The sequence below is a fragment of the Periplaneta americana genome, chromosome 16 (assembly GCF_040183065.1).
Source record: "Periplaneta americana isolate PAMFEO1 chromosome 16, P.americana_PAMFEO1_priV1, whole genome shotgun sequence".
NCBI lineage: Eukaryota > Metazoa > Arthropoda > Insecta > Blattodea > Blattidae > Periplaneta > Periplaneta americana.
Genome location: NC_091132.1, coordinates 45754364 through 45771408, shown reverse-complemented (window position 1 = coordinate 45771408; position 17045 = coordinate 45754364). Strand labels below are relative to the sequence as shown.

Genomic DNA, 17045 nt, shown 5'->3' with positions numbered 1-17045 from the left:
GTTCCAAGAATCGTATTCTCGACAATGGCACATACCGTGACTCAGCCTGTTATCGCACAGCCGACTGTTATCTTTATGAAATGCGTACACTGACTGCCGGCTTAATCACCGCTCATCACTGCAATTCGTGACTCTTTCTGAAATATTAATGTTCATAAACGAATTTAAGAAGGCATAGCAGTGTGGTACACACATTACGATTGTCATCACACCATTTTAATCAACTATTTATTGCCTTCTCGAGAAGCAAAATAATGCAGCACTACCTAATCCCAAGCTTGTCTAAAACAATAACAAGTTATGGTTGGAGCTATAATATTCTTCCTCGCTATCAGCATTTCATTGACATTCCATATTTAATCATTCGATAGTGTTTTGTATACACTATAGTAATGGATATCATACAACTATATTATTATATTGCTCGTTCACATCTGGATATTTCGTTCTTATGCAACGGCATCTTCATCAGCATGGGTAATTATTTGCACTGTGTAAGGACGAAACAAAATAATTAATATTCATTTATATTATTATTATAAAGGACCAAAACCTCTGATAAAAGATATTTTTGTTTCCCAACTGATAAAATACTGAATGCAAAATGGGAACACTTTTGCAACACAAAGGACAGAATTACGAAATAGAATAGATCCTTTCACAAACTCATCATAATCACTTACAAATGCGTTTTAAGGAACCCAGAGGTTCATTGCCACTCTCACATAAACCCACCATCGGTTCCTATCCTGAGCAAGATTAATCTAATCTCTACCATCATATCCATTTTTATATTATCTTCCCATCTACAACGCGTGCAGTTCTACATTGTGCAACTTCATTCCTCTTAGCCCCAAATATCTTCCTACACCCTTAACCTCTGTTCTCCTCTCAAAGTGAGAGTCCAAATTTCACAACCATACTGAACAACCGATAATATAACAAACTTTCACCTTTTTTTCAGAGCAGGCTGGATGACAAAACTTTCTCAACCAAATAATAACAGGCATTTCCCATATCTATTCTGCATTTCATTTCCTCCCAAATGTCATTTATATTTGCTTTATCATAATAACAGAGAATAAAAAAATTATTATTGTTATTATTATTGTTATTATTATTATTATTATTATTATTATTATTATTTAATTTGTTACTTTACGACACTTTATCAACTGCTATAGTTATCTTCCATCTCAATGAGATGATGATAATAATGCCAGCAAAATAAGTCCAGGGTCCAGCATCGAAACTTACCCACAATTTCCTCTCAATGGATTGAGGCAAGAAACCTCAGTCAGATAAACACTGGTTCACAATAAACCAGGAACGGAGACAACAATGAGAAATAATGTTAAAATAAATGTATTTAAATGTGAGCACTCACAATTAACAATAAGTTTGCCAGAGCCTGGGAACAGGAACATCAAAGTTAATTGTAAATGCTCACATTTAAATGCATTTCATTTACCAATATTTCCATTATGGTTGTTTCCGTTCCCCGTTTATTGTAGACCAGCCTTAACTTGTCCCAACCAAGATTCGAACCGGGACCCAATCATTTCACCATCAGGCATGCTAACCTTTACTCTACAGCGATGGATTATTATTATTATTATTATTATTATCATCATCATCACTATCACTGTTATCATTATCATAATAATTACAATGATCAAGATTATGATTATCAGCATTATAATGACGGTTATTTATTTTTAATTCTTTTCTAAGTATCATTAGGTACAACATATTAGAAACATTATTAATTCTTAATTTGTTATTCTCATTCCTATGATCTATAGGATAATTATTGTAAACCATATAAGCCTACATCATTTTATATTGCAACATGGCTACAATACAATAAGGGTTGTTCTATAACAATAATTTATAAATTGCACACCAATAGAAAGTGTACTTTCTTATAGTCGTTTCCATTCCTGGTTTATTGTGAACCAGTTTTTTTATATTTTCATGTTTCATATCATTCTCTTATCAACTATTTTTTTTATTTTGTTGCTATAAAAGATAGCCTAATTACTATAAAGTGTAAACCATTTTGGACTATATACCCTCATTTTCAACTACCTATATTAAAATACCATTTCATACCATCCATACAATAATGGGTTTTCATGCATTCAAGTGTTCCATACAAATTTTATGGAACAAACGCTTGAGTCATGAGTTTTTCACCAACAGCTCCTTTGGTTTACTTGCTGTTATTCGAAAATCAGTAAACATTTTCAGTGCCTATCACCTAACGTCAAAAACAAAAAAAAAGTTTGTCGCTTATCAAACTTCAAGTTGTAGGCCTAAATATCTATTCTGAACAGATCAATCTCCATCAAACTTTATATTTTTTTCTCACTTTCCAAAAAAAAGATTTTCAGTTCCATTTTTTCTACACTTTCCTTACACATTCAGCTATCAGTGCAACAAATTACAGTGCAATTAAGCATATATATTTAAAGAACCAGAAAATGTATAAGCCAATGCTTCCTATACAACTGCACAGCTCGAGCAGCATTGCTTCCATATCATTACTACAATCCTGTCTAGTCTTCCGATACTGTCGAGAGTAAGTAGTATCAGTAACATCGGAACCAAGAAAATCTCGTATTCTCTATCAATGAGTCATTTGGCTATGTTACATACGTGTGTACTGAGCTATCAATTCAAAAAATTACAGTGTGATTAAGCATACATATTTAAAGAACCGGAAAATGTATAAGCCAATGCCTCCTATACAACTGCACAGCTCAAGCGGCATTCCTTCCATATCATTACTACAATCCTGTCTAGTCTTCCGATACTGTCGAGAGTGAGTAGTATCAGTAACATCGGAACCAAGAAAATCTCGTATTCTCTATCAATGAGTCATTTGGCTATGTTAGGTACGTGCGTACTGAGCTATCAATTCAAAAAATTACAGTGTGATTAAGCATACATATTTAAAGAACCGGAAAATGTATAAGCCAATGCCTCCTATACAACTGCACAGCTCAAGCGGCATTCCTTCCATATCATTACTACAATCCTCTCTAGTCTTCCGATACTGTCGAGAGTAAGTAGTATCAGTAACATCGGAACCAAGAAAATCTCGTATTCTCTATCAATGAGTCATTTGGCTACATTAGGTACGTGCGTACTGAGCTATCAATTCAAAAAATTACAGTGCAATTAAGTATATATATTTAAAGAACCAGAAAATGTATAAGCCAAGGCTTCCTATACAACTGTTTACTCTTCCGATACCATCGAGAGTGAGTACTATCAATAATATCAGAACCAAGAAAATCTCGTCTTCTCTATCAATGAGTCATTTGGCTACATTAGGTACGTGCGTACTGAGCTATCAATTCAAAAAATTACAGTGCAATTAAGTATATATATTTAAAGAACCAGAAAATGTATAAGCCAATGCTTCCTATACAACTGCACAGCTCGAGCAGCATTCCTTCCATATCATTACTACAATCCTGTCTAGTCTTCCGATACCATCGAGAGTGAGTACTATCAATAATATCGGAACCAAGAAAATCTCGTCTTCTCTATCAATGAGTCATTTGGCTACATTAGGTACGTGCGTACTGAGCTATCAATTCAAAAAATTACAGTGCAATTAAGTATATATATTTAAAGAACCAGAAAATGTATAAGCCAATGCTTCCTATACAACTGCACAGCTCGAGCAACATTCCTTCCATATCATTACTACAATCCTGTCTAGTCTTCCGATACCATCGAGAGTGAGTACTATCAATAATATCGGAACCAAGAAAATCTCGTCTTCTCTATCAATGAGTCATTTGGCTACATTAGGTACGTGCGTACTGAGCTATCAATTCAAAAAATTACAGTGCAATTAAGTATATATATTTAAAGAACCAGAAAATGTATAAGCCAATGCTTCCTATACAACTGCACAGCTCGAGCAACATTCCTTCCATATCATTACTACAATCCTGTCTAGTCTTCCGATACCATCGAGAGTGAGTACTATCAATAATATCGGAACCAAGAAAATCTCGTCTTCTCTATCAATGAGTCATTTGGCTACATTAGGTACGTGCGTACTGAGCTATCAATTCAAAAAATTACAGTGCAATTAAGTATATATATTTAAAGAACCAGAAAATGTATAAGCCAATGCTTCCTATACAACTGCACAGCTCGAGCAACATTCCTTCCATATCATTACTACAATCCTGTCTAGTCTTCCGATACTGTCGAGAGTAAGTAGTATCAGTAACATCGGAACCAAGAAAATCTCGTATTCTCTATCAATGAGTCATTTGCCTACGTTAGGTACGTGCATACTGAGCTATCAATTCAAAAAATTACAGTGCAATTAACTATATATATTTAAAGAACCAGAAAATGTATAAGCCAATGCTTCCTATACAACTGCACAGCTCGAGCAGCATTCCTTCCATATCATTACTACAATCCTGTCTAGTCTTCCAATACTGTCGAGAGTAAGTAGTATCAGTAACATCGGAACCAAGAAAATCTCGTATTCTCTATCAGTCAGTCATTTGCCTACGTTAGGTACGTGCGTACTCAGCTATCAATTCAAAAAATTACAGTGCAATTAAGTATATATATTTAAAGAACCACAAAATGTATAAGCCAATGCTTCCTATACAACTGCACAGCTCGAGTGGCATTCCTTCCATATCATTACTACAATCCTGTCTAGTCTTCCGATACTGTCGAGAGTAAGTAGTATCAGTAACATCGGAACCAAGAAAATCTCGTATTCTCTATCAATCAGTCATTTGCCTACGTTAGGTACGTGCGTACTGAGCTATCAATTCAAAAAATTACAGTGCAATTAAGTATATATATTTAAAGAACCAGAAAATGTATAAGCCAATGCTTCCTATACAACTGCACAGCTCGAGTGGCATTCCTTCCATATCATTACTACAATCCTGTCTAGTCTTCCGATACTGTCGAGAGTAAGTAGTATCAGTAACATCGGAACCAAGAAAATCTCGTATTCTCTATCAATCAGTCATTTGCCTACATTAGGTACGTGCGTTCTGAGCTATCAATTCAAAAAATTACAGTGCAATTAAGTATATATATTTAAAGAACCACAAAATGTATAAGCCAATGCTTCCTATACAACTGCACAGCTCGAGTGGCATTCCTTCCATATCATTACTACAATCCTGTCTAGTCTTCCAATACTGTCGAGAGTAAGTAGTATCAGTAACATCGGAACCAAGAAAATCTCGTATTCTCTATCAGTCAGTCATTTGCCTACGTTAGGTACGTGCGTACTGAGCTATCAATTCAAAAAATTACAGTGCAATTAAGTATATATATTTAAAGAAACAGAAAATGTATAAGCCAATGCTTCCTATACAACTGCACAGCTCGAGCGGCATTCCTTCCATATCATTACTACAATCCTGTCTAGTCTTCCGATACTGTCGAGAGTGAGTAGTATCAGTAACATCGGAACCAAGAAAATCTCGTATTCTCTATCAATGAGTCATTTGGCTACGTTAGGTACGTGCGTACTGAGCTATCAATTCAAAAAATTACAGTGCAATTAAGTATATATATTTAAAGAACCAGAAAATGTATAAGCCAATGCTTCCTATACAACTGTTTACTCTTCCGATACCATCGAGAGTGATTACTATCAGTAATATCAGAACCAAGAAAATCTCGTCTTCTCTATCAATGAGTCATATGGCTATGTTAGGTACATGCGCACTGAGCGAGATAGCACAACCAAGAACCGGCTATAATAAGAGGCAGTCTGCCCAACTCTAACCAGCGGCACAAGAATTCAACATCATTACAAAAATGTCTATCCACAACGCAATAAGGTATCGAAAGAGTTAATTCACTAAACAGCAGTGCAATGACATTAAAATCAATTTTCTACCTGTGTGACCCAGCAGCACATTTCCAGCTGAGGCAAGGGAGGCCGTGCCTCCCCTAATATTTTACCAGAACACAATATGGCAGTAATAATTCCAGCTGAATTAAGATCACGGACAAGTTACAGCAAATGACGAACTTCTTTCTTTTATATTAATTTTATTATTCACTACAACTAAGATGTAAGTTACATAAAGTCGACCACATTCAGTTGGTGATGCCCGCTCACTATACTGTAGATAGTACAAATAATTCATACTGAAAAATAACAGATAGCGCTGTAACTTGTATAGTCGACATCTAGCAGCCTGCAGTGTCTATGTGAGAGTGGGAGAGAGGAATCGGCTACATGACACTACTCCCCGCTAACCATGACAACAGCAGTTCAACCAATGAGATAGCTGGTTAGAAGAGTGTTTAAACTTGACTAGAACGCGCGAAGGGAGCCAATTTGGAGACGTCCTACCCACTGCTGACAACTGTACTGCTTTACTGCTTATAGTCGCGACTGGTTTTGGCTGTATTGGGAAGCTCGCTCGCTCGCTCGCTCTCTCTCTCTCTCTCTTTCTCTCTTCTTGGTTTTAGAAAATTGAGTCACGTTTTCTCTCCCTGCATAAAAGTTTTCATTTATGTTGTTAGATTTTCTCTTGTTTGCGAGTGTTCTTGATATTTTATTCTTTTGTGTTACAAGATGTATTTAATTATTTATTTTAAATATATCGAGAGTTTAGAAACAAATGCAGATTTGTCTCTAGCTTCTTCTAGTAGCAGTTATTCAGTATGCTGTGACCTATCTGATCGGTTTGCGAAGAAAGAGGAACATCGAGTTAATTTGCTGTAAAATTAGACTATGTAATAGTAATGACCAAGCCCCGAATTTTTAGGTTCGAATCAATTTTGTTGCAATCTCGTTAATCTCGAAATATTGCTTTTCTTATTCGTTTTATGTAGCAAAGAGTAACATTCTTAAATTCAATATGACCTAAAAGACCTAATTCGTAGGTTAGGACTTAGTGTCCTAAAGAGAGGCAATCTTTACCAAGCCGTTGTAATATATTAACAGTATGTTGTTTATTTCTATTCTTTTCCCGTAAAATCATATAAATTCCGAAACATAAGATTTAAAATCCTAAAACATAAATTGTAAAACCTAATTTTAACTTCTTAAAACCTATAAATTCTGCGCTTGGTAATGAGGTACGTACACAGGCCTTATGTTTTTATATTCCCATCATTTGCGTCTTGACCTCCTCAACTTTCAAACCCACCATCCGCTACTGGCGTGACCATACCATTCCTTATTGCTATTTCACCTAAAAGGACTGCATTCAGGTGGAAACAATTTCCACAATACCAGGAAACTTAAATACTCTACCAATAGGCATAAGTAAACTTCAAAACAGTCCTCCTTTACAATTGTATTCAGGCACATGCATTTCAACTGTACCATAACACTGATCCACATTAACTAAACATATTCAAGTCAGCAGCCAAATTCTAAAATCTTGTCACCATTGAAAACAATATCCATGACTAGTCAGCTATCAACTTCTCTTTTACGATTTTAAATCAACATTTCTTAAATCCAATCCACAGCTATGACATGTGTAACCGACACAAGGGAATACTTATTTATCAACATAACCATACTTTCAGCATACACCTGCCAAACAACCCTAAAGTGCAGGGATGCAAAATATCCCTCAAACTTTCATCACACTGTAAATGCGTTTTTAATAAGTTCATTTTCTACGTTTCCACACTAATCAAGTATCTTTCCAACAAATGACAAAGCAATAATTTTTCGGCTCCTTTACATTCCTATCTTGCCTCAATACTGAAAATTTTTACCATACATGGCATTCAAACTCTACACACCCATTACGCCTATTCAAATACCAAAATGACATTTGACTTTTGCGTTACTTGCAACCTAAACATTTTATTCTCCAAATTAATGTAGTCGTATCCTTTTCATGCTGTACATAGAGTCTATAATCCAAATAAAAGTTCTACTACACTTTAATACTACTTAGTAATTCATATTTACCAGTTTATGCATGTTTCCTGACTGGTATTTCATCCACAGCTATCTCCCACCTCCTGTCCCAGAGCCTTTTCCACTCCGCAACTGCCCCAAAATACCCTGCAACAAGACGCATGACAATCACATTTCTTTACAAGTGCTTACATTTTCCACTACATATCAACAGCAACATATGCAAACTCCACTGTTAATACAACATGCAAATCTTCACAAAGCTGCTGGCCTCCTATGCCCAAGGTTGCGGGTTCGATCCCGGGCCAGGTCGATGGCATTTAAGTACAGGCTCATGTCAGTAGATTTACTGGCATGTAAAACAACTCCTGCAGGACAAAATTCCGCCACATCCAGCAACTCTGATATAACCTCTGCAGTTGCGAGCATCATTAAATAAAACATTTTTCACAAAGCTAAATACACAAAATTTTATTCTTAACCATATTCTGTCTTTGTATTATTACTACTCCTAATTCACTATATTTCAATATAGACACTAATTAGTAATTCATATTTACCAGTTTATGCACATTTTCCAACTGCTATCTCAACCACAGCTGTCTCCCATCTCCTGTACCAGAGCCACCTCCAGTCAACAACGGCCCCCAAAATACCCTGCAACACGACACATCACATTTCTTTACAAGTGCCTTACATTTTCCGCAACCTATGAAACAGCAAGATATGCAAGCTACACTGTGAATACAACATACAAATCTTCAGAAACCTACATCCACTGTCTATGCTAACTTACTGTGTTTCAATATCGACACTAGCTATGCATATTTCCCGACTGCTATTTGATCCACAGCTGTCTCCCATCTCGTGCCCCAAAGCCGCCTTCAGACCAAAATCGCCCCCAAAATACCCTGCAACAGGACACCTAACAATCACATCTCTTTACAAGAGGCTTACATTTTCCGCAAACTATGAAAAAGTAACATATGCACTGATAACAGAACATGCTTACCTTCAGAAACCAAAGTCCACACAATTTTAACTTTCAACTATATGCTGTCACTGTTTTATTATTACTGCTAATTTACTGTGTCTCAATATCGACACCAGTTACAAATTCATATTTACCAGTTTATTCATGTTTCCTGACTGCATTTCATCCACAGTTGTCTCTCATCTCCTATCCCAGAGCTGCCTCCTGTCCGCAAAATACCCTGCAATACAACATTTCACAATCACATTTCTTTACAAGTGCCTTACATTTTTCGCAACCTATGAAACAGCAAGATATGCACTGATAATACAACATGCACACCTTCTTACTCCTAATTTACTGTGTTTAAATATCGACATCAGTTTGTAATCCATATTTACCACTATATGCATGTATCGTCACTGCAATTTGTTCCACAGTTGCCTCCCATCTCCTCTCACAGTGCAGCTTCACTACCATTCTCATCTTCTGTGTCACTTCACAGAATCAAACACCTACTCTCAAACTGCCCCAAAATGTCCTGAAACATGACAAAAGACGTTTAAATCTTCGGTACCGGTAACCTATGAAACCTCAAGATACAGGAACTGCATAGACCAGTACACCTACACATCATATAATTAAATTATACGTCACCTACACATCAAATAATTAAATTATACGTTATCGTCGCGAAATTACGATACATTTATCAATATTACATTACAACCCATTCCTCCAGAAACCTCCATACGAATTACCTACAGCTACTACGCATCTAGGCCTACATACATTCGCTCAACTTTATTCAACGGTTTCTCAAGTATCTCTAACTCATTTATAACTCTCACAGTCCAAAATTTTCCCAAATATTCTTACCTGGCATACTTATATCCATTTTGTATTTCAAAAAACACAGCACAATAAATTTACGCACTTCAAAAAAGTCAGCCATTTTCATGTTGCACTCAATGCCTTGCATTTCCTTATGGCCAACACACGTATCACGAAAAATTCCTGAACAGTACTTCAAAATTCGTCTCATTCCTTATTATCAATATACAAACCATTATTTTCTAGCGTCAAAAGTTTCTAAATCCCTATTTCAGCAATATAAAAGACAAAACAAGTTGTTGGGAAAAAAAAAAAAAAAACAATTTTCAATAATATTTAACAAAATAGCTCAATTGGCAACATTGGCTCGTCATCTCGGACTCTTCGAGACGCCGTCTCGCGAACAAACGAACCATCGGAGTCCATATTTAATTCCATGGCGCACAATATAAAATTAATAAAATTTCAACTTAAAAAAAACATTCTCGGTATTAATTATTCCCTCTATTTTCTACTATATTATCGCCTCTACTTTCCATGTATTTTCGCCTTAATTTTCAACTCTATTATCCTCTCCATTTTCTCCTCTATTTTCCCTAAATTTTCAGCTCTATTACACTCTATTTTCTACTCTATTATACCTCTATATTCTCCTCCGCTGTCTCTTCTGTATATCCCTCCTATTTTCTCCTCCAATACAATTCCCTCTACTTTATACTCCATTATCCCTCTATTTTCTCCTCTACTGCCCGCTCTATTATCCTCTCTATTTTCTCCCCTGTTTTCCTCTTCATTATCCCCTCTATTATCCCTCTGCTTTCTCCTCTATATCTCCCCTCTTAACTCTTCACCCTTCTATTTACCCCCTACATATATTTTATCCTCTACCTCTACTTTCCCTCTATTATCTACTTCACTTTCGCCTCCTTTTCCTTCTCTCTTTTCCATATATTATTCCCTCTATTTTCTCACTCATACATTTTCTCTCTATATCGATCTATTTGTCCTCTATTTTCCCCTGTATTTCCCCATCTATTCTCTCTTCTGTTTGTCCTCTCTCTTGTCTCAATTTGCCCATCTACATTCTCCTTTATTATCCCATCTATTTTCTACTTTATTTCCTCATCTATTAGCCCTCCATTTTCTGCTCCATTTTTCTCTACTCTCCCTCCCTCCCTTTCCACTTCTATTATCCCATATATTTTCCACTCTATTTTCTCCTACCTTTTCTCGTCTATTCTTCCTCTCTTTTCTCTCTATTTCGATCTATTTTCTTCTATCTATTCCCCTCCATTTTCCCTCTATATTATCCTCAATTTTCTTCTTTTCCCTCCTATATTATCCCTCTAATTTCCTTTCCATTTCCTCCTCTATATACCCTTCTATTTTCTCCTGCATATTCTCTCTATTATACCCTCTATTTTCTCATGTACACTTTTATATTCCTCCCATTATCCCTTCTATTTTCCTGTCCATTTTCTCCTCTACATTTCCTTGTATTTTCCCCTCTATTTTCCATTTCTTTTCACTTAATATCCACCTATTTTCTCCTCTCTTTTCCATCTCTATATTATCCTCTATTTCATCCTCTATTTTCTTCTCTATTACTCCCTCTAATTTGCCTTCTATTTCCTCCTCTGTTTTCTTCACTCTATTATCCCCTTTATGTTCCCCTCTATTTTCTCCTCTACATTTCTCCCTATTTGTCACTTTATTAACTTATCAACTTTTCTTATATTATCGCCTCCACTTTCTCCTTTACTATCCGCCTATTTTTCGTCTATTATACCTCTTCTTCTTCTTCTCCTCTCCTCTATTATTCCCTATATCTCTCTATTCTTTCCTCTAATCTCATCTCTATTTTTCCCTTATATTTTCTCTTCATTTGCTCCTCTACGTTCTCTCTGTATTTTCCCTCTACATCCTCTATGTTCCAGTCTATTTTGCCCTCATTTTCTTTCTATTTCCGCCTCTTTATCCTCTAATTTCCTCTCCATTTTCTCCTCTATTACCCCTTCTGTTTTCCTCTCTAATTGTCATCTATTTTCCTTCTATTTCCTCTTGCGAGAGATAAGAGAGATATACAGAGAAGATAATAATAGTTCAGAAAATAGAGGGAAAATACAGGAGAAAATAGACGGAAACTGAAACAAGAAGAATACAAAGTACATAGAAATTTGAGCACAAAATAGACGGAATAATAACACAGAAAACATAGCAATAATGGAGAGAAAAGATGAAGTAATAGAGGAGAATATAAAGGGTAAAATAGAGGACAAAATGGAGAAGAAAATAAACGAGAAAATAGACAAGGGTTAATAGACAGAAAATAGAGGTGAAAAAGAAAGGAAAGTACAGGCAAAAGAGATAACAAAGTAAAGCAAAGAATACACAAGATATTATAAAACAAAATAGAGTGGAAAATAGATCCAAAAATAGAGAACAAAATGCAGAGAAAATAGACATTAAACGTTAGGGAAATAAAGGAGAAAATAAGAGAGAAAATAGAGCAGAAAATACGTCCCAAAATACAGGAGTAAATAGAGAGGAAAAATTAGAAATTATAGACAAAACAATTCAAAATTACAGGGAAAACAGAGGGCAAAATACTGGCAAAAGACCAACAATAGAGGAGGAAAATAGAATGGAAACTAGAGGGGATAATAAAGGAGACACTGGAAAATACAGCACATAATACAAAAAAAAAAAAAAAAATAGAGGGGACATCTCACGGAAAATTAAGAACAAAATAAAGCAGAAATTGAAGGAAAAGTAGACGGTACATAAAGGTGGTATTACAGGAGAAATAAATGCAAAATAGGAGATAACAAAGGAAAATAGAGTTCAATATAAAGAGAAAATAGAGAGAAAATGCAGAAAAAATACACTGCAAAATAGAGGACAAAATAGACGGGAAACCAGAACACAAAAGAGGCAAAATACTCTGGGACATATCGCACAAAATTGATGACAAAATAGAAGAGAAATAGAGAGAAAATAGAAGAGAAACTAGACAATAAAACAACGGGAAAATAGTCGGCAAAATATATGACAAAATATAGTAGTGACAAGTAAAAAATTACTTCTAAGCTATTAAAATGTCCTTGCATAAATTGATACATCTCGCTTACATTAAGGGAATGAACAAGTGAAATATTCAAATTATGCATTTGTGATGCTAATGGACTGAAATGTTTACCACAGAGTGCTGATATGTATTTAAAACATCCCTATAAATTTCATCAATGTATCTTAATTAGTTTTGAAGAAATTAATTATTTACCAATTAATACTAATTAATATTTAAAAAATGCTGCATGATGAACGCTTAACATTATGAATTTAAAAAAAAAATATAGAACAGTTCCTCTAACAATAATAAAACATCTATCACATGATTTTTAGTTAGCACTTCTTAGTTACTGAGAAAAAAATTCAAAACTGGGTGAGTGCCAATTTAAAGAAAAAAATTAATTTCATGCATCTTAATCAATTTATATCTTGGCAAATAATAAATATTTTAAAAATCCATGTAACAGTCTTTTTCCTTTAGGTAATGTGGGCTTGTGGTAAAAATTTCATCACTATTGGTTAAGAAATGCATCATATGGAGCAATTTGAACATGTTAAAATGTAATAAAATTTAAAAGGGAGAAAATCAAGTTTTTAAGTACAACACTATGTTTGAGTACTTACACATTATGGAAATTGCTTAAAACCCTCCTGCCTGATATGTTGACCCCTCCTGCTGCTTTTTCCTACTTTCAGTGACACTTTTTGACAAACGTAGCTTCTTCCTGCTTGTTTTGAAGTTCTCACTGGTTGAAGTAGCCGCTTGCTGCAGTCGACGCTTGTCTCTCCTATTGCCAATTTTGTATGCTGCAGGAGATAATTTCACTGTTGACACTAAATCTCTCATGGAAATGTTTGCTGTACAACCCATGTTAAATTCAGTCACAGCAGAAGTAACAGCCACTTCAAGTTTTTTTTTTTGATACAAAAATTTCTTTTGGGCACTTCCGCCATATCACACTATGAACACTTTCATTCACATTTTGAGTTTTTCCTGCAGTGCACTTGCTAAGAAGTTCATCACTAGCTAGTCTACAGTACACTGGCATGATTTTAGCCACAACATCAGGTCGCAACACTGTCTTCATGGTTTTCAAGTCATGCTTCGGAACAGCTTCTTGCTTCGCAATGGCCCGGTTGAAGAAGCACCATGACTTTTCACCACTAGGGCATCTTGAATGCAGGGGCTTGTCATCCGTGGACATTGCATGGTCAAGTGTTGCATAGATGGCTTTCTTCATCTTGTTTACATCGGGGATATTATCAATAATGCCCTTTCTGTAGTAATTTTGCAGTCGAGGTATCATTTCTGCAGTCAGACTTCCCTTTTTTTTGCCTCCGATTGAGGAATCTGTCCCTCTCCATTCCCTAACAATATTCTGTAGACCTTTACCTACTCTCTTAGCAACGTGGTTCACACATTCTTCTTTTCTAATGTCAATGCCTTCACCATAAACTTGAAGCTGCTGAAGGTGATGGTGTGTTTTTGCATCTCCGTCAGACAATAAGGTTGTGTACCTCATATTACACAACCTAATGGACCGGGTCCAGAGAATTTCTGCAGCTTTCATCTCCATGGCATTTGAAGATCCATCAAAATTTTTCTCACAAACACCAGCATCTTTGTGACTTTGATACCACTGTTTATATTCGTCACTTGCAACATCCATTTTTTTTTTCTGTCTTTTCACAAGTACTGCAATATTTTGACATTATTTCAAAATCTAACACTAGCCCTGTTAAAATATCTATGACTAAACCTAAACCATACTTTTATGTATGTCCACGCTTCATCCATGTGCCATCGTATGACACACCAATATTTATAACATCACTATCACTAATAGAACTGTCCACTTCCATGTGAGCTCGTCTAACTGCAGAGTGAGCATTTCTCAACACATGTTGTCTAACAAGTTTGTTTTCTTCCGTCAGTTTTATCAGGTGAGAGTTGAAGGATGGTGAGCTCAAATCTGCCATACCCATAGCCATACAATGTTGTTCCATAGCAGAGTGTCCTTTTCCCATGGTAACAAAGGCGTTGACCATTCTCCTATTTACATCGAAGGGAGGTCGAGTTGACTCAGTGTTACCTACCTTAGGGCTTGTATACATTTCATTCAACACTGTGTTGCAATTATAACACTTCACTATCACTTTAAATGCAAAGCCTGATGGTTCAGTAAGCTCAGCTTTTGCACTATCCATTCCACATTCACCACATTTTACTCCTTTATACAGTTCACTCCACAAACTTACATGCACTAATGTGTAGTCTTCACTACACTGGGGGGGCACTTATATTTGAATTCTCCTGCAAGTTGCCATATTTTATCAACTTTATCTCACTAGCACTTTGTTTATTATTTGTTTCTTTTGACACTTGATCTTCATTATCACCAACTAGGCCTAACACATTTTCTTGTTGCACACATTCCACAATAGTTTTGGCATTCTTCCACCTTATATTTGCTAAATTTTTAGCCCTATTAGCATATTTTGATCGTTTCTTGCCCTTATTATGAATGTCACTTAGTCTATTCATGTTTAGAAAACTAAAACTATGCCTAAAATGCTAAATGTTGAGTTATACACGTGGTCTTGAATGTTATTGTGACGATTCCTAACCTAATGCACTTATACTAACTTATTCACACTAATATATACAACTAATTGAATACAAAATAAGTGTAAAACTTTAATAACATCCTAAATAACACGAAATCAGCAAAACAAGTATGAATATTCACGTACAAACGCACAAACTCGAGAAGAAACGGTCCACAAACAATATTTTGCCGTTCAGTTTCAAAACAAAGTATTTGCAGGCCTGACAGGCAAGCTGATAGTATATTCAGGAGTGACAACAAACTTAATTTCACTAGATACACACCAGAAAAAAAACTAGCCCGCTTTATTCAAATTACAAAGCTCAACATAAACTTTAGAGCTGACAGCTCGTTTAAAGGGCAACGAAGCACGTGCAAGCAGACATTTAAACGTCATGTGACACGGTTTAAAGGGCTCCCAAATAAAAAATGAGGCCATATTATGAAAGTAGAAGGTTTAAATAAAATTATGAACATAAAAACAAAAATTTGTATTTTTATCCATTTTTCCACATTTTTCACTTGTTCGTTCCCTTAACTTGTGTGCGAAATAGCATCACTGTAATCACAATATGATTTCAGAAAATTTAACATTTCGGTAAAATAACTTTCAAGTCTACCAAAAAGCCTTATCTGTGTCTTTTGGCATTTAAATACTAAACACAACTTCTAGGTGGACTAAACTTTTTAACACGCTATTTTTTATATAATATTGCCCACATCCTCCCCTTTAAGGAAGAGCTCGGTGAAATTATGTCCATTAAAAAACTATTTCCCTTTTTTGCTAACAAATATAAATAGACATCTTTCATTTTTATGTTCACCACATTTTATCAACATAAACGCTCTCACAACTCATGTTTCCCTTATATTTCACAATCTCAAATAGTTTTTCGTCACAGAAAATCAACATTTTAAAAGTCATATTTCCACACTTTTATTTTCCTGCATTTACTTGCATTCAAATTCTATATGCTCCCACGAATTTCATGCTAAGAAGCTACAATTTTTACTGCGTGTTCTGCAGAAAATTCACTCCTCGTGAAATACGCATATCGGAGACATGTGGTGGCTATCACGTCTTCGATGTTTGAGACACGGGCATTTCTCACCTCCTCATCCTTCTAACCCTGTATGTAATGAAAGGGCAACAGGAGCAATAAAGCACCAGCAGTCCGGCGTGTACAGGAAGTGGAAGGAATAACACAAAGCGGCCCCTTTTGCACTTTTCAAAGTTCAGAATAATTAATGCTTTACAATACAACTATATCTACATATTTCCTTTTCCAACAATTCTCACATGTTTATAATCACGCGGGGGAAGGGAGGGGAGGGAGAAAAAACTGACTTGCGAAACTTCTGTTCCCTATTACCCCTTCAATAGCATTTTGTATTTACCTATTAACTGCAGTAGCCTACCCTTTACTGAACTCATATACATACACAATAAGGTGAGTCGAAAAATTCTTACTTCATTACTCTTGACATAACAATGCTCAAAAATAACATTTATATAGATTAATTCGACAAAACATTTACTTGTAAAAAATGGGAGGAGGGGGAGATTTACAATATTTGTATACTAGCATATTAGCCCAAAGTAGAAAGGTAGAAATGTAAACAATAATGACTTCCGCTTCTAAAAAAA

At 35.5% G+C, this 17045-nt stretch overlaps 1 long non-coding RNA gene across 3 annotated transcripts in view; it reads right to left on the bottom strand.

Moving 5' to 3' along the window:
- Positions 1-17045, bottom strand: part of LOC138716214 (uncharacterized) — a 143871-nt gene that overhangs the window by 14818 nt on the left and 112008 nt on the right. For all 3 annotated transcript variants that reach the window (XR_011336589.1, XR_011336588.1, XR_011336590.1), the window contains 5 exons: positions 9284-9423; positions 9038-9123; positions 8706-8820; positions 8470-8566; positions 7961-8056 (listed from right to left, as the gene is read on the bottom strand). This is a non-coding gene — a long non-coding RNA (uncharacterized lncRNA). The remainder of the gene's footprint in view (positions 1-7960; positions 8057-8469; positions 8567-8705; positions 8821-9037; positions 9124-9283; positions 9424-17045) is intronic.